Source organism: Anopheles darlingi, chromosome 3, assembly GCF_943734745.1.
Source record: "Anopheles darlingi chromosome 3, idAnoDarlMG_H_01, whole genome shotgun sequence".
Lineage (NCBI taxonomy): Eukaryota > Metazoa > Arthropoda > Insecta > Diptera > Culicidae > Anopheles > Anopheles darlingi.
Window position 1 is genome coordinate 30,233,691 of NC_064875.1, and position 17,794 is coordinate 30,251,484.

The 17,794-nt window shown below is 46.8% G+C and overlaps 1 protein-coding gene across 1 annotated transcript in view; it reads right to left on the bottom strand.

Moving 5' to 3' along the window:
- Positions 1 to 17,431, bottom strand: part of LOC125956805 (patched domain-containing protein 3) — a 51,057-nt gene extending 33,626 nt beyond the window's left edge. Inside the window, exons 1-2 of the mRNA XM_049689015.1 lie at positions 17,365 to 17,431; positions 16,215 to 16,899 (exon numbers count right to left, since the gene is read on the bottom strand). The gene's annotated coding sequence lies outside the window, so the exon portion shown is untranslated. The remainder of the gene's footprint in view (positions 1 to 16,214; positions 16,900 to 17,364) is intronic.
- Positions 17,432 to 17,794: the final 363 nt, after the last annotated feature.

The following is a 17,794-nucleotide window of genomic DNA, read 5'->3' on the forward strand; positions in this document are numbered from 1 at the left end:
TGTGTGTTTTTTTTTACCCGTAGAGAGACGCTTGGAATGTGTGCGCAACTTTCGGAAGATTTACGAGCGAGAAAGCAAAAACTCTTTTTCGGAGTTGCTTTGACCGATGAGGATGTGGTAGAGGGAGATTGTTGTGTGAGTTTGATTGTTAAACACTGTAAACGGTGCCGATGCACGGAATGTAATGCTTTCACTTGCGGTAAAAAATGTCCTTGGCTTGCCGCTGGACACTCGCGGCTAGCAATTTTTATTTCTGACTTGCGGGGTCTGATAAACGAATGCAACATTGCATTGCAAACTTCAGTCCAGCTCCAGTAAGCGAGTGAGGAAAAAGTTTGCTTATTAATTAGAATTCAGTATCAGCTAACTCGGAGGTAGACTAAAAGTAAAATTCAATTGAATTTTGCGTTCCACAGAGAATAGAATCAAACAAAAGCATTATGGTTTTATAAAGTGCTTTTAAAAGATTTATTAGGAAATAGATCAGAAGCCCATATGGAACACTTGTCGATAACGATTTTGGCAGGAGATTTACAACGAGTTTCAAGCTGGTTTTAACAAGATAGTGTGAAAGTAGAGTGAAATAAAATGGTTTCTTCTAAACTTCACTCATACACGAATGCAATGCAATCTCATTTTGACCGTCCTTAGTGGTATAGTTTTGTTCGAGTATAGGCACCATAACTCCAGATCACTAATTGTAACAAGTTCAATTTCACAACTAATTACATCAAGTTGAGAGAAGAACTGCCTACTTTGGAGCTTCATTACTTTGTCCTTTGCATATTTGCAACAACTTTGGTTTCGAGCCTTCCATCAAAACCTTCTCTTTTAAGCTATTTCTATTTTTTACATAAAAAATTATCTTCCTTAAGATTTTACCTAATGTACCTAAAGAGCACATTACAACCTCTGAAACATAAAAACGTGCCATGTTCTAGCACATCGTACTGGCACATCGTAATTCATACAAAACACCATTTTAAAAGATCACAAAACAGACACCGTCGTCCCTTTGGTGCGAAACGATTGGATTAACACTTGGATGCGCTTCACCATCACCGTTAAATTATGTTGATAACAGTTAAACATTCTGAATAATTGTCGATGTTAAAATAAACAAATTTAGAATGCAATTTGCTTCAACCAAGCTGTGCTGCAGGCGTCAGTTTCATCAGGCCCGTTCCATGTTTGGAACCCAGAAAGGCGTAGTAAAATGTCCATGGGAGCAGCGATAGAGAGAGAGGGCATTGTTTGTACCGGGAGCTAATCAGCCTGGAGAAGAGAAACTGCGCTACGATGAAGCGATTCAGCAAGCACTTCAGCACAAGTTACGGGGTGCCAGTTTAGGCCAATGGTATAATGGGCATGGCCACGGCATTCCGCCGTTGTTGTTTGCTGTTATTGCTGCAGCAGCATGGCCGAAATGGCCGTACGATGCTCAGCTAATTCGTCATTGTTAGCGCGTGAAGAGCGCTTGGTTGGTGGTTGGTGGTGGGAAGACATTCGCGCGGCAGAAGCTTGAGCGAAGCGCCGAATACTATGTAGTCCAGAGTGCGCCGTTTTTACAACAAGCACTCTGTCTCTGGTGTCTGACAGCTCACCTGTTTCTGTGCGTACCCGCCAGCCAGTCAGTAGTAGTGGTAGTAGTAGTAGGCTGCTGCTGCTGGCTTCCGTTTCGTGAAACGTGAAAGACGATGCTGCCGATGGAAGGCAACGCCAAGCGAGCCGAGAGTTGACCCATTTCCGAGTGGTCTAGCGGGCCGTCTAGTGGGCCGCAACGTGATAGCAACACGTGTTGGGGAAAGGATGGTGGTGGTGGTGGATCATCAGCCTATATACGGGAACCTCACACTGCGCGCGCCAGTGCCACTCGTAAACAAGTCGTTCCCGACGCCTTTCTCTGGCTCATATTTTACGCCCAGGTTACGCCATGCATACGGCATGCCAAGCCATGCCATGTGCAGTGCCTCGAAGGAGATTGCGTTGCATCCATGCTGCTGCTGGTGCTGCTAGTGCTGCATCGTGCCGCGTGCTTTCCGCGTGATTGGTTCTACCAAACAATTACTGTTCATTATCATTGATTATGTTAATGACCTCAATATCGGAGGCGATAGATTTCTCATGTTGCTGCTGCTGCTGCTGCTGCTGTTATCAGGAATATGCCACGAGAGGTCGATCGAGGAGAAAGGCTACTTTCGTGCTGCTCTTGTGGAAATTCCTAGGTCACTGCCCCAGCATTCTCCTATAGGTGCCCTTAAAGGGGTTTAAGGGTCTACTTCCATGCAGTACAACAGCAACAGAAGTTCATCCATTACTAAAGACGGAAGGGAAGGAGTGCTCATAAATCGATCGTCATCATTTACGTCATTAGACAGGCTCGGTTCTGCTGCTGCTTTCGAGAGCCACAAAAGTCGAAAGATTATTCAAATTCATTAGAAGCACATTGAACCTGTTTTCTGAAGCCCATCGTCGTCTAGGGACAAGTTCATTAGGAATCTGACGAAAGGTATATAGGTATGCCAAGCAAATTCCGGGCCGCCTTTTGGGAAGCGGCCACAACAATTGATTGATTGCGTGTGCATCGGTCGTCGCGTCGCGTCACGTCGCATCAGGTCCCTTTTTTCTGGCTACAACATTCTTCTTCTTCTGGTGATGGCCATAAGACAGAAGGTCTAGGTCTAGGCTTCCTGGGGGGCATTAGTTCATTACTGGACCACGTGGCCCTAGCGCTAAGTATGTTTTAAATCATTTTTAATGAGATCACATGCTTACGTCCATTCCGGTGCTCTCCTTATTTGGTCCGTTACAGTGTTTCACTTTTGAAGCCGATTTCGTCGAACCTCGAACCTGAATACACCACGGAAGACTGTGATGGGTTCTTAAGATAATAGCAACTTTCATTTATTAAGACATTTTTATTGACTGTCATAAGTTGTGAAACTTATCGTGGTCAAATGCCAGACCACGATAGCAGCTTTGTTTTGCAAGTGTCAATCTTATACCAACATATTTTGACAGTTCTTTATTCTATTTCAATCCGAGAGCTGCCGAGAAAGTTTCTTTCGTCTATCGGCCACGATAGCAACGTTCTTTCAACCTTTTTTTGACAGTTCTCAACATGAAAGTTGCTCTCGTGGCCATGCAGCTTTGCTTTCCTGACCACAAACCCTTTTCCTTTTTGGCACCCTTCAAGCCGATGTTCCCGCGGATTCAATTAGCCGGTCGGTCCACTTTCTGGAGCGCCCGACCGCGGACAATTCGGATGCGGGTTGTCGGCCCTCCTCGCGGTCTTTGGACCACGGACCAAACAACACGGTATTAATTAATAAATTTTACACCAACAAACACATTTACATGATTTCGCATCGTTAACCTTGCACTCCTTTGCGCGCCGGAAGAGTGTGTCAAGTGGGAGTTGGGTTGGAAGAACCATTTTCAGTGATTTTTATCTCGTGCACTAATTCCGAGAGCTACTACACTACCTCCAAGGCCACCGCAATCGGTCGCGCCGATCTGGATAAAAAGAAAGCTGCCATCCGAGCTGCCAAGGGGTCGTCTGCTTTTTCCTTCCCCTGTTCCACAGCACACACAGGGGGCACTTCTTTTGGGCTTGACTGACCCAGGTTGGGTTGTTGTTCACTGGAGTGTAGATATTTGGAGCAAAATTGTTGTCATTCAGCGGAACAGATTGTGTGTTCGGTGGCCATCGGGGCACACCGGGGGTAGAGGGTTGTTTTTGGAAGGGGTGGAAGGTAGCTTTTGGATGATGTTGTTGTTGTTGAAGCAAGCAATTCCCGGTTGACAGACAGTGGCAGAGAGATTGTACTTCAACGAAGACCACCTTTTCCATCAGATAATGAGCTTTCACCGTTTGTGGCTCGATGGTAGTTCGCATTCGCATCGAATATCGACCGCGGGCTCATTATGTTGCTGGATTGTCGTTGCCTTCATTTGCAACTTAATCTAGCATAGCAGCAGTTATTAGCATAAAGCATGGAAGAGTTCATATTTGGACGCTAATTTTTAATCGCTGCAGCGCGCCTAGTTGTCACTTTGCCAATTCTGTTGACAGCGTTTTAATCATAGCAGTCTGTTTATTTACGGGTAAAAACTTTGTCAAAATTGATACACACATTTAAAAGCTATGGAACGCGAAGGGGGGAAAAATCTGTACACTCAGTATTAAAACTCGATTTGGTAGGAGAGAAAAAAAAACCGCGAAAGTCTTGAAATTTCCAAACTCAACTGAGAATACCACGCGTAAATGTTACTGGGGGACTTTTACCTTGATTCTAGCAAGATAAAACAGCCGAAAAAGTGTAACAAATGCTCGATTCTGCAGACAAAATTGAGTCGACAATCCTGGGATCTCTCAGCGTGATTCCACCAAGAAAAACTCACGACAGTCGACATAACAGTTCAACAAATATGTTCAAGAGAAGTTTTAAGGTCGTATCATACCATAAAATAGGCAAATAGGACCCAAGAACACAGCTTGAATGCCCAAATCCGTGCAAAGGAATCTGTATGAGCAAGTGTTGACCGAATTCAAACCATGCATTTTGATGGACAATGGAACACTCGCAGAAATGCATTTAAAAAAAATACAGAGCAAAAAAAATACTTTGTCAATCATAGAGGGTCAATGATTACGAAGGGTTCGGCTTATTTACGGAGATAAATTTGCCCGTAAGATGATGATTTGGCATCTGATGATCTGATCTGATCATTTGGGATCTGCAATAGTTGCGACTAACCAAATGTTTCACCATTGCAACAACGTTCATTCGAAATTTGTGTAAAAAAAGAGTGTCTACAGAAAAGGATTTTGTTCTCCAGTTGTCCACCAATGATCCTGTGTAAGTTTGGCATGATTTAGATAGCTGTTCTTGCCGAAGGTATGGCGTTAACTTTTTGTATTCAATTAGATCGATTTCATTGGGAAAACTATCAATCCAACAAAATGTCTTGTTCCATCGATTTCTATTGGACAATTATCACAAGGATACTTAAAATGTGTATCAGGAATGTATAAAAACTAACTGAAATGAGGGCGATGTGCGACAAAAGGGCAACTGATGCGATTTACAGTACTGTGCAAACAATGTTAGGTGATGTCAAAATAAAAGTTTAAAAAATGATATAAAAAGTAAAGGAATAATTTTCATCAATACCCAAAATCATTTCATACCTAAAAGGCAACCTTCAAGGCAAAAAAACCTACAAAATGACACCTTTCTTTTCTCTATACATTATGTTTTGGCTGAGATAGGGTCTATTCTGTGCGGCCAAATATTAACTGCTGCATGCTTTAAGTACTAGTTATTTTTTTGTAAAAATATCTAGCATCGAAATCGATAGCGAACTTCGCTCATCGCTGCACTCTCCGTCGTCCTCCAATGAGAGCGGAACGGAACGGGATGATTCCCTGTGGGGTGGGGGTGCCGATTAATTTGCGGGGTATACGCTCGTTACACCTATGCATTCCTCGATGCAACTCATCAACCGCCATAGAGGGTGTGTGTTAGTGTTTACACGACCCAATTTTAATGGATCCCCGGCACCTTCCGATCAACCAAGCGGCGAAGCGAATCAAAAGACTTTCGGCCGCCGAACCATAGGCGACGAACCTCGAAACGAGCGAGCGAGTGAGTGAGTGGCGGTTATATTGGCGCTTTGGTTTTGGTGTAAGGTTGGCTTCAACGCTTCAACACTCCTCTGCACTCTGCAAGCCGCTAATTGAATTGCTTACCTCTCCGGCCTAACCTTTCTCCTAATCATCATTTCTGGGCTTCTGGGTTTTTCGCAGGCCAGTGACGCAGGCTACGCCAACGCGCCGCTCGCCTGCACAACCGTGCCAATTCCAACCGTGCCTCACTGGCGCTCGCGTATTGATAGTAGCAGCGCTAATGTTTTATGGTCAGCGATCATTCGAGGCACCCCCAACCCAGTTGTGGTGCTCCTCCTGCTGCTGCTGCTGCTACGCGGAGTAAGCATTCGGGTTTGATGAGGTGCAAGTCTGGCGAGCCAACCAACTAGCCAGCTGGCCGGCCACTAGACTAACTGGTTAGTAGGTTGTATAACTCCCTGAACAGTGTGCGCGAGCAAGCGAACGATCGTGCGAGCTACCCCAAAAAGGGCACTACTGACCGATGCTGGATGATCAGCGAGAAGAGATTACTGGTAAGTAAAACCCCGGCACTGTTTTAAAGTCTTAGTCAAGCGTTGAGGGAGTACCTATCAGATGAGAGGAACATTCTCTCATAATGGGTTGGCTATGGGACCCGATCGTGGACATTTTGTATGCTGGCAGAAAAAGGCCTCGCTTCACTCGCGGCCGCTTGTTCGTGTGAAGTGATCCTCCTTGCTGCAGATGGTTTCGCAGGCGCAGCGAATGATTTGCAACCCGAGATCGAGGCAAAACATCATCGCGAAGAAGAAAGTTTTACAATTTAACGAGCAATAGTTCGCTTGGAAGATCCGCGCGACAAGACAAGACAAGACGAAATGTTATCAACTGAAATCAAACAGCATCTCTCCTGCTGCCCGGGAGATGACCAGGCAGTCTAGCCCTATGGGGGAGTCTGATGTTAATCCGGTGGAAAATCATAATTTTCCAATCGATTCCGATGTCCGCCTGGTGTCCGGAAACATCGCCGGGGGAGAAAATAAATTTAATAACCAGCTGGAAAGATGCCGATGCCACTCCCTATCATAATCTCGCTCGCTTGCGCCCTGCAAGGCATACCTTTGGCCTGAACTGAAAACTTTCGCTCAATGCACATTTCCGGTAAAGCGTTTTAGCACACGCACACGACGCGGGGCATTGATTTGTGGGTTGGCCAAGGCTCACACTATCGAATCATCACCTTGAAGTGGTGCAGCAGCAAACGCCAGACACACACTCAGCTCGAAATTATCGATGAAAGCCAGATCATCCGCCGGTGCGGAAGTGGTGCTCCAGGTCGAAACGATGGCGATGTGTAATTTCGAGCAAATGGCTTGCTAGTTCGCTTTTGGGGGCCAGCCACCGGGGGGAGTGTTAAATGAGCGGTTAAAGACCATAGAAGTGATATCGTTGAAAGCTTTCCTCTGGCAATTTAAGCAGAGACTATGGCATTTTGATTTGTTTTTTTTATATATTTTTCATATACTATTCTGATAGAAGAATCTTTCAAAACTATTGTGTCGAACATTTGGATCAATCGGAGGAAAAATATTAAAGATACAGCTATTTCAATATGCATTGCTTCGTGTATTGCTACTAAATTAATGTTTTCTAAATCGGTGTCCATGGAAACATTAAGACTACTGGACCGATCTTTTTTATTTATTTAGAAAACATTTTCTGCACATTCTGCTGCACAATTTGTTGATATTTTTTCGAAGATAATATAGATATAAAAATGTATGTATGGAAAAATCGTAAAAGCATTACTTTTCCAACTTCAAAATGCTACCGCGAATTGAACAATTGATTTTAATTTATAAAAACTTAACAAGTAAACGTGGAGAAACTCATCATCTAAAAAGGAAACATCGATTTCTATGTTTCCTACGATCAACATCGCTTCGCAAAAAAGAGCATTTTTATGATTTCGTGGCAATATTTTTAAAATATTCATTTTCTTGATAAAATAAGAAAAAACTTGTACTTCATTATCAAATTTACAAAAAACAAAAACAATTAGTCTGCTGGTTTCGTCACAAAATTAACCTTTATCATATCGCAAATGAACCAAAGTCCACCCTTAAGGACATTCGCGACTCAAGCGAATTAACGAGGAAACACCTGTTAGACCTAACGGAATCGAGTCAAGCGTCATAATGTTATCGACTTACGATCGATCAGCATCAACCTCCACGGACGCCGGTGCTTGTGAAAACCGAACGTCGTCCTCCGTTTCGGCAAAATATTTACGAGGTGAACGAAACCAGCGAAAACCCGAACACAATGGGATCTGTGGCTGGGTGGAGTAAAAATTTATCTCTTTTTCCGCCATTTTCGGACTCAGCCCTCTCACCCTCCCTCCCCGGGGAGGGGTGGTGAAAAACGGCTTTCGATCGTTTCGTGGATTACAGTTAATTTCATACCGGTACGGTCTGGTGTTGTCGAGTCTCGAGTGAAACGAAAACAAAATACAACTCCCCGTGGCGGGGATGGGGGGGGATCATAAATCGATCTTCTCACTCTCCCCGTGCAAACCTCGCTGGATTCCAATGCTGGATGCCGATTGATGTTACGAGCATTGGTTGGTGCCACACGCCACACTTCACCCTTCCTCTCGTTCATGTGGTGGTGGCCTCGTTTAGTCAGTCACAGTTTGCAAAGAAGTCATTAGATAAGCCCCCCGGGGCGCTGTCGGGGGCTTCCAAGTCTAACATTCAACTACAAGACACGCGATCTCGATCTCGCGGCCCATGATGCTATCCGGGACCGGCATCCGTGGCACAAAAAAAAAACACAGAAATATGTTTTGTGAGTTTGGTGAAATAATTAAAATTATCCAAATGATTAGATAATCCGTGGGTGAGAAAAGCATACCGCAGCAGCCGTTTGACTCGATGTTGGTGTTGGTGTGCTTGCTCGTATGTAGTAGGATGAAGAAACTGGGGTTTTTCCTCTCGTAAGACTCTTGCCTCAATTACTGCGGACAGGCTGTTGCACAGACCGAGCTGTTGATACCGAGCTGCCCCCGGGAGTACCGTTTTGTGATGCTGATATTTTGTCTGTCTGTGTGTGTGTGTGCACGCTCGTTCGGTGGTACCGCTATGCAGCATCCAAAGCCGCACTTCACGTACCACATGCTCCCCGAGAAAAGTGGTCGACTTATTCGTATTCGAATCTCTCGCGAATTGTGATTGTTCTGGAAATGTCGCGAATGTTTATCGCGTCCATACACCACGGTACGGCATGATCGTGATCTTCCTCTCGACTCTCCAACCAGTAGCGAATATCAAGTAGCAGCAGCAGCAGCAGTAATAGCAACAGCAACCTTGCCGTGGCCGGGCTTTTTACCTTGCGCAAAAGGGAAATTATTTGAAGTGATTATGCAAGAACCTTGGTTGCGATCGGCGTGTGTGTGTGTGTGTGTGCGATCGCGATCGCTGATCTGTCGCGGACGTACGAGAGGGAACACTTCTCCATTCGATACGCAATGCCATCGATCACTACAAAAAGATGTTTCCACCATGATGATGATGATGATGACGACGAGCGCGACTGGCCGCCATGACATGTCTCTATCTCGTTAGTAGGTCAGGAAATGTGTCGAATTGATGATGACTTGAGCATTTAACAAGCGATGTTACCCTCACCGTAATTATGCCCCCTACCCCTGCTCCCTTCCCCAAGTCGAAGATACTAAGGACAAAAGCGAGGGAAGGCTACTTAACCGGCAGTGCCTAGTGTCTGGCGACTGAAAATCCTAACGATATTCGTAACCCTTTTTGGGGGGCTGTTGGGGAATTGAACGGCACATTACTCTCCATTGTGATCGCAATGGTCGTCGCGCTTGATTGTGGCGAAAGTGAAATGCAATCGACTGCTCTCAAATGTATCCACTCGCGCGCGTGCGTTTTCCCGATCCGTCATTGGCGCGATTTTATGCAAGATTAGCTACTGACATGCTCATTTGAAGGCTTATTGTTATCGGTGGAAAAGCGGATTGGATTAGAGACACTAGTACGATGTGTCCGACCTCCCCCACGCCTCTCCTCCTGTGGCTAGTGATTTATCGATGGAAATCGCAGCAAACATTTGATTGCGATTGGATTTGCGATTGTAAATCGCGGCGAAAACCGTTTTTTTTTGCTGCAACCAATGCCAATATGTAAACAAACGGCAGGAATCCGGGACCGGGATGGAAATCGAAAGCACGGCTTCACGATCGCAGTGAAGCCCCATAAAGAGAGTTTTTCGCGAAAGTCAAGCAAATTTTCGTTTTTTAAAACATAGTATCCATAGACCAAAACTCCAACGCCAACTCCAACTGCTGTCGTGAAGGGGAGGGAAGCGTTACATTTCGGTGGTTCCGGAAGGGGGTTTCGAGTTAATACCAAACTTTGGCCGGTGTCGGGAAAGGGAAGCTTTTCGAAAAAAACAATCGGAAACATTATTTCGCCACCAAACCGGAAGCAATGAACCAGAGGCGAGAAAGTAAAGCTCCCAACCTCAGGCTCAGGGCTCAGGTTGCCTGGTTACGATCGATCATCGAGCCTCCCTTTTTTGGGAGTAAATTGCTTGCGGGCGCAGCGAAGCGCCAATGGCGGAGGAAATGTTTGATCTACCTTCCGGCCTGATGAAGGGTTTCCACATCCACGATCCATGGTGGTGTGAACGGCGCTCTAATCGATTCGAAAACATATGCCACCTGCCAGGGATCAGATCAGTCATCTTCTATGACGACATCACCTCCAATGGTGTGCCGTTATGCGATTGGTTTTGATGGTTTCTCATCAAACGGTTTGACGTTTGACGTTACTCACATTGCAAACATCGAAAAGAAATGGACGAAAAAAAACGGACAAACGGCTATCGGAATGTCTCAATACTGATGCCATCGCTCATTAGAGCCCATTACCAGTGTCCTATACCCGCCGGGTGCACCGTTGCTAGGCAACATAAACCCGCATTTGGATCAACACAAGCAACACACGCGAAGGATTGACCAAACCATGTAAATGCATCGAACCGCTACGAACTTGGATGCAATGGTGCCGATGGTGCACCAACACACACATACACACACACACACACACACACACGGGCTGCATCGCTTCGAGGTCTCACGCAACACTGCACAAGGCGGTCAGAAGGTGGCGCGATGGCCACCGCAGGACAAACAGCCTAAACTGCAACGTGCTTTATGGTCCCCACCATCTGTGTGTGTGCGCAATGCAGTCGCTGCACTCCAACGCATATCATCGTCCGCTGAACTTCGGTCAGAAACAGCCGCACAACACCGTTGGCCATCATTATCAGCTGTGCCAACTACTGATCAGTATCAGTGGAGCGCAGCAGCAGAATGATGATCATTGAATGGAATCGCTTTACGGAGTGCGCCAAAGGACAAACAAAAAAACGAAGCACGGGGGCCCGTACCGTGCCGTGCTGTGCTGTTGTTGTTGCTTCACATCCAATTTCTCGGTCTCGGTGCAACGACGGTGCTGGCCGTCGAAGGATTGCTGGAGGGCAAATGAATCGTTGGCCCGAGCGAATGGGGACAAATTGCTGTGACATATCACTTACGGCAGCGTAAGTCGAGCAATCATCGAGGTTTCTTTTGAGCTACTGACAATGTTCTGCAAGAAACTCAAGACAACCAATCAGAGCAAGCGACGAGAGCAAGAATTCAACTCAAGCTGACGTGCCATAGGGTCTCAGGATGAATGTTCTAAGCCACTTCTGCTTCTTCTTCTTGTTCTTGCTGCGCAAAACGTGTGAAGATCATTAGTTTCCAATTAGCTGCGCGCCGAGCCGCGCCGCGCCGAGCCGCGCCGCGCCTCGCTTTCCTTCATGCCTTCATTCTTAATTTGGGCAAAAAGGAAATCGATTTGATTTCACTTACGCCTTAAAAGGGCAAAGAAAGTGGCGATAATGAAGTGTGGAAAAACTGTCGGAAATCGGAATCGGGCACACGGTGGTACACCCATCTGCGTCGGCACCTATAACGTCAGCTCTCAAGTATGAGTCACCTCGTCAATGGGTGGTCGAATTTTGGTCAGTTCAATCACCGGTTTAAGAAGTCTATCGCGAATGTACTACTATAGGCACTGTTTAGAGTACCATCCAAACGGAATTATTTCATCTTTTTCTCGCTCTCCGTGCCCTCTCTTCAGGGCACAGATACAGATAGAAAAAACCTTGTTTGGTCGGAATGATGCCCGGAACCATATTGCTGCTGCTGCTGCTGCTGCTGCTGGGTCTTTAAACCATCTGCGTGCGCCAACTTTTCCCATGTTTTGGCATTGTAACGGGTGGAGTGTTTGCTCCTGTTACCCTGTTCCCTACCCCACTCCTCGGTAACAAACAATCATCCCCAAAAGGCGAGGCGAAGTAGCATTTCTCATGAAACCGATTATTAAACTCAATTGCAAGCGCCGAACAGAGCGAACGCCAACTGCCGCCAGCAGTATGGGAGGAAAACAAGAAAATTTCGCCAATTCCATGCCCCCCGGGGGCTTCGGTGCTTGCTGGGACTGGGTGGTATCCCGGTTGTAAGACCACCCCGCACATGTGTGCTCCGGAGAGTGCAGCGCCATTCATGGTGGTTGAGAAAACGAGCGGCTGGTTGGCCGGCTGGGTGGCGCGGGCTTATTGGCGCCCTATTGCGCGCTCAAGATCAGTGACCTTTGTTGTCAGGTATCTGTCTGTCTGTCTGTCTGTCTGTCTGTCTGTCGGCTGCCCGGAGGATATATCCTATTACATCTCGGCACAGATATACCGTTTTCCTCTTTCTCTCGCTCTTGTTTACGTAAACAGGGCCAAAAACTCAAAGGAAACAATTATTTGTGTGGCTTTTAGGGAAATTTGTGGAAATCTGCTGAATTGGGAGCGTCAGTGGCGAGCGCGTGTGTGTGTGTGTGGAGTGCATCAGGATGCAGCACCCGATAGCTGAGGAGCGTTAGGTTAAACGCATCTTTACGGCAATCATCGAGCAGAGTAGGCGGCGGCTAATTGGAATAAATATACATAATGGCGTGATAAGCAAGGTATTCGAGTTGTTACAGCTCCAAGCTGAGCCTGACCCCCCGGTCACTGACACTGATGCAATAGTGTGTGATAATTGATTATTCATTTGTACGCCGATATGAGCATTATTAATGGCGACGCATCGTCGACGATGATTTCATTTCCTTGTACCTGGTATGAGGTAGCAGCTGTCTAGCGCTTCCTGGCTCGACCTGTGTCCAGCACCAGCAAAACGGTAGTTTTTCAGAACAATCGACAGATGCTAACCGTTTATGTTTGTTTTTATATTCATTTTTTTCGCCGTTTGCGAGAATAATCAAGCAATGCGGTGTGCTGCGTCCTGTTGACGTGCGATAATCATCTCAGTTCTAGGACGACGATGTTCCGGGTGTCGGTCGGTCGATCGTTTGGTGGTTGCGTTCTAACGGCACACACACACACACAGGACCAAAGTCTTCCGCCATCGACTTATCGCGGCGAGGAATCCGAAGGCTCCAGGTAGGTTGGCAGGCTGTCAAGCTGTCGCAAAAGCTGCAATAGCAGCAGCAGCAACAGCAGAACAGCTCCCTGGGCCAGAGCGCGGTAGGTCGAACCTGGTGGTCCTCTCCCCCCCTTCCCGCAACCGGAGGCCACAGACATTGGCGCATAATCACGACTTTCGCACGAGGGAGGGGCTCTCTCTCTCCCTCTCGAGCCGAGATATGCTTGGGCCGCCAAATCAATTCTATGTTTATTTATGCCAATACCCAATGAAGCATGCCACCGGTTTTTTTTTTCTCCTCCAAGAGGCGACCCAAGAAGCGAAACGAGGCAATTTCCCGCGTGTGTTGGTGCTTCGGCGCCTCGCGGCTTCATTGAAGGCAAATGTTGGCAAGCCAAGCCAAGCCAGGATTGGCAATGGCAGCCCGCTAGCCCTACTAACTCGGGTGCTCCGTGTGTCACGGTGCTCGCAGCTCTCGTATTCATAAAATATCGCATCGAACAAGTTGTCAACCATTTTCCGTTAGATCGATCGTCGCTCTTCCGCGTTAGAATGCTTGCTTGCTAGCGCGTTGATCTCTCCACCGAGCACCGACGAGCAGCGGGTTGGCGTTGAAATGCAAAAATTGAAAAAGAATCTGTAGAAAACATTGCAGCGAGACGATGCTCGAGGCATCATCTGGCGGGGCTTTTTTTTATTGAAAAGCAGAACGTTAGGAGTAGGAAGCAAGGGATACGATAGAACCGAGAATCAAGGGATAGGATCGTAAAACGTTCTTCACGGAACAAGCTACCAACATGCGCGACTATTGTGCCCTTGTGGTACCACAAGTAAAAGATCGAAAGCCTCATACTCAATCTATACTACACTCAAATCTGTTGGAGACATTGAACATGAATAAATCTGTTTTAAGTAACAATTAAAGTAAATATATGACAAACCATTGTTTCTTCCTAATATTCAGTCAAGTTAGTAGGAATATGATGAGTGACATTTGCTACTCAGCTACATTTTTAAAAAGGATTTAACTATAATAGTTGGTGATAACTGATAAATATACTATAAGACTTACATAGTCTGTTGATAACTGATAGTCACGACCATAAGACCTATATAATCTTTAACGTTGTACCTGTTCCCTTTTTCGGCTAATCTAGTAGATGAAATGGTGCCAGTCCATATCATACTCACTCCACCAAAGACATTTAACTTAACGCATCTATCGTTAATATCGTTTCTACTTTTTATAGAAAACTGGCTACACTTGTTCACATCCAGCTATAAGATATTATCAAAAAAGAGGTCAGCACCGAAAGTGCACCAATCAGAACGAATCAGATCAATTTATTCCGCTGATTATTATGATTCTTCGATTCTTAATCCCAAGCATTCCCGAATAGAAAAACCACACACAGAAGAAAAAAAACACACACGTCAAGCAGCTTCTCCCCTCAGCAGCTCAGCGTGTTGCACTTTCCAAATTTGATAATTGGCTTCATTATACGAAACATCGATTTTGCAGCGACCGGCGAGCGAGCCGGGATCCATCGGGATCATTTTATGTTAATTTCTACCGTTAGCATTCTCCGTCTAGTGGCGGAGGCCACTAGCGAGCGATCGATCGATCGCGCAGCTTTTGTGTTATCTTTTCCACCACAACAAAAGGAGGATTTCTGATGGCTGATGGCGAAGAATCCCAAATAGTAGGCCAATGGCCAAAATCCAAAATCCAAGAGCAACACCCAAGGCAAAGCCCGGGTCCCAACGACCGTTTCACTCCGTATTTTAGTCGCTGTTGGAATGCGAGGTGTCCCGGAATTGGTGTCACGAAAGTGCTTCTTCCCGAACAGGGCTGCACAAGAACGGATCGCGATCCGTTTGCTACATTCGATTCATTCATATGTGGGGAGAGTCGCGATGGCCGTTACCAATGGTTACGCGTCCCGGTTGTCTGTGATCCATGATATGATCAAAAGCCGATATTCCTGCCAGCTAGGAAGGAAAAGGGGCCCCGATCGAAAGTATGCGGTTTAGCTAAGCTGACAGCTCATCAGAGTTCAGGTTCTTCATTTTTCAGGGAACGTCCGAGAAGCAGTTGCCGAGGGGTCAAAACCCAGGGAACAGAGTGGCAAGGCAACAAGAGAAAGTGAATTCGTCACGAACGTTCCCGGTGAACCTGAATTGTTCCCGAAAACTCAAAAGGGGGCTAACAGGTTTTATCACCCTTCTCGTGTGTTTCCTTTTGCCCACTCGTTTCCTCGGGTGTTGGTGTTGGTTTCTGGGATGTGCCCGTTTGCCGGTGAGCGATCATGTGTGGTGGTGGTAGGTCCCATTGCCAGACAGAAGACCAGAGCCACAGCAACAGCCCAATCGAATTGAAGGAAGAAACGGCAGCAAAACAAAACCGAAAGCCAACCAAGACAGACAGTGCCGGCGGATGACTGCGCTCACTGACCTGTGTCACACATTGTTGTGCGCATCGCATTGACACATATATATCCTTTCGTCCGGCGGTGGTGGTGGCCGGTTGCCCCACTCACACGAACAGCCGGGCGAAGGTGTGCAGGTGTGCGGTGGCGTGACGACGACGTCCTCGAAGGTGGTACTACCTGTTGTGCCACCAGCAGCGAAGCGGTCCCTTTTGCCGAGCTGGAGCCTAAGCGCCTACAACAGCACCACAAGTTTCACCTGACGCACACGAGAGTGACCCTTTTTTGTTGTTGTTGTTGTGTTGTCGTTCTGTTGGAAAATTCCTTCATTCTAGGTCCGTTCGGGGCCCATCATTAATCCCGGGCCTCCGGTATCGATCGCTATCCCATTCTGAAGGTTTGCTTCACGCGGTCAGGATTCCTGGTTCTTGTCAGTATTTTCAATTACCAGTGGAGACGGGTCTCTTTCGGGTGTTTAGGAATGCATCTCGCCCGGAAAAAGGTTAATGATGAAGACGAACAAGTTGTTGTCATGGAAATTCCCCCGGCATGTGAAGCGAAGAAGGCCAGGCCTTTGCGCTGCTCCTGTTACTCTGTCATTGCCTACCTTGATCGAATGCGTATCTCCCTGGAGTAGGAGTCCCTGGTACACACGACGCTGCAAACTCGAAGCTAGAGGCGAGGTGCTGCACGAGCAGCTGTTGGCGTGCTTCACGGCTTCAACCTTTCACAACAACCCTGTTTCTCGGTTTCGGCCCAACCGCACACACACACACACGCGTACACACGTACACAAGTACACTCCTTGGGTCGGGGCGAATTTTGCGAAAGGCGCAAACCGACACCTATTGCACCGGCACCGTCTGGGCACACTATTCGGGCACGTGAGGCAACGGCATTTGCGTGCGTTTATGAAGCGACGACACGGCTACTTACTAGCTACTACGTGCGTGCGTGCGAACGTGCGTGCGTGCGTGGCTAACAGGAGGCGATTGTTCGCATACACACACAACACACACACACAACACACAAACAGGACAGAGTACACCCGCGTTATTGATTGATACGATCCAGCGCTACCCCAGGGGCCTAAAAGCGAACAACTTAATTTCCAGGCTAATCACGAGATAACACCGTGCTCGGGCTCGTGCACATACAAGCAGAGCCTCAGGAAGGACACTACAATTGGCGTTGATTGGACTGGACGGATCACGGTTGGTTCACTGTTGGACTCGACTGCACAACGATCAGCGCGCAACGTAATTGTGATTCTTCAGGCGCACTTGCGAAAACTTTTTCGCCAAAAAACAACAACCAAAAAAAAACGCATAAACTGGTGAAGGGCACCGAAACCGACCGAAGGAGCTGGTCGACGAAGGTGGTGGTGCTGTTGCCGTTTTCACTTGCGGCACCTGCCCGCGCGCGCACTTGCTGTTGCAATAAAACGGCAAAAAGATAATAAAACCGAAACCCGAAGGACCGAACCGAAGCGTAAAGTACAGTTTTCTGGCGCTAACCACCACCGCCTTCCTGGGGGCGTGTGTGCTAACCCCGTGCGATGCTCTTAAACTCACGTTGTTGCTGCTGTTGTTGTTGCGGTTATCAACTCGGATCGGATGCTGCTTCCACTATCAACGCACAACCGACACGCGCGACACTAGCTTGGTATCCGTCCAGATTAGGCCTACAAAAGGACGATCGGTGTAGCCTAGCTTCCAACCAGCATACTGGGAGGATCGTACAAAAGTAATCAGCACCGCTTGATTCCAATGCTCGACAACACGCGCCACAAGGTAAAGCTGCGCGCACATGCGTACGCTTCAACCGCCAAATCGAAAATGAGTGACCGAGCCGAGCCGAACAACTGAGCAGCGCGGCTTAAGCCGAGCGCGATCTGCTCGTAGCTACTGGTGGAGGTACAGTGGCCGGCATAAGTAAAGCACTCAAGTTTTTTTTTTTAGGTTTTCGAATGTTAAATCAAAGTATTTGTTCAAAATGAGCAAGTGTAGTGTTTTCATATCATTCCTGTTTCAATTTTATTTGTTTGCAGTTCGATTGTTTTAATAAAATTTAATCAACAATTGTTTAAGTCAGAGAGAATGTTAGGGAGTGTGACAAAAATCAAAGCCCACATTGCAAAACATGTTATCGCCCCTATGATAAAGCCTTGGTGTCACTAAAGTTTAG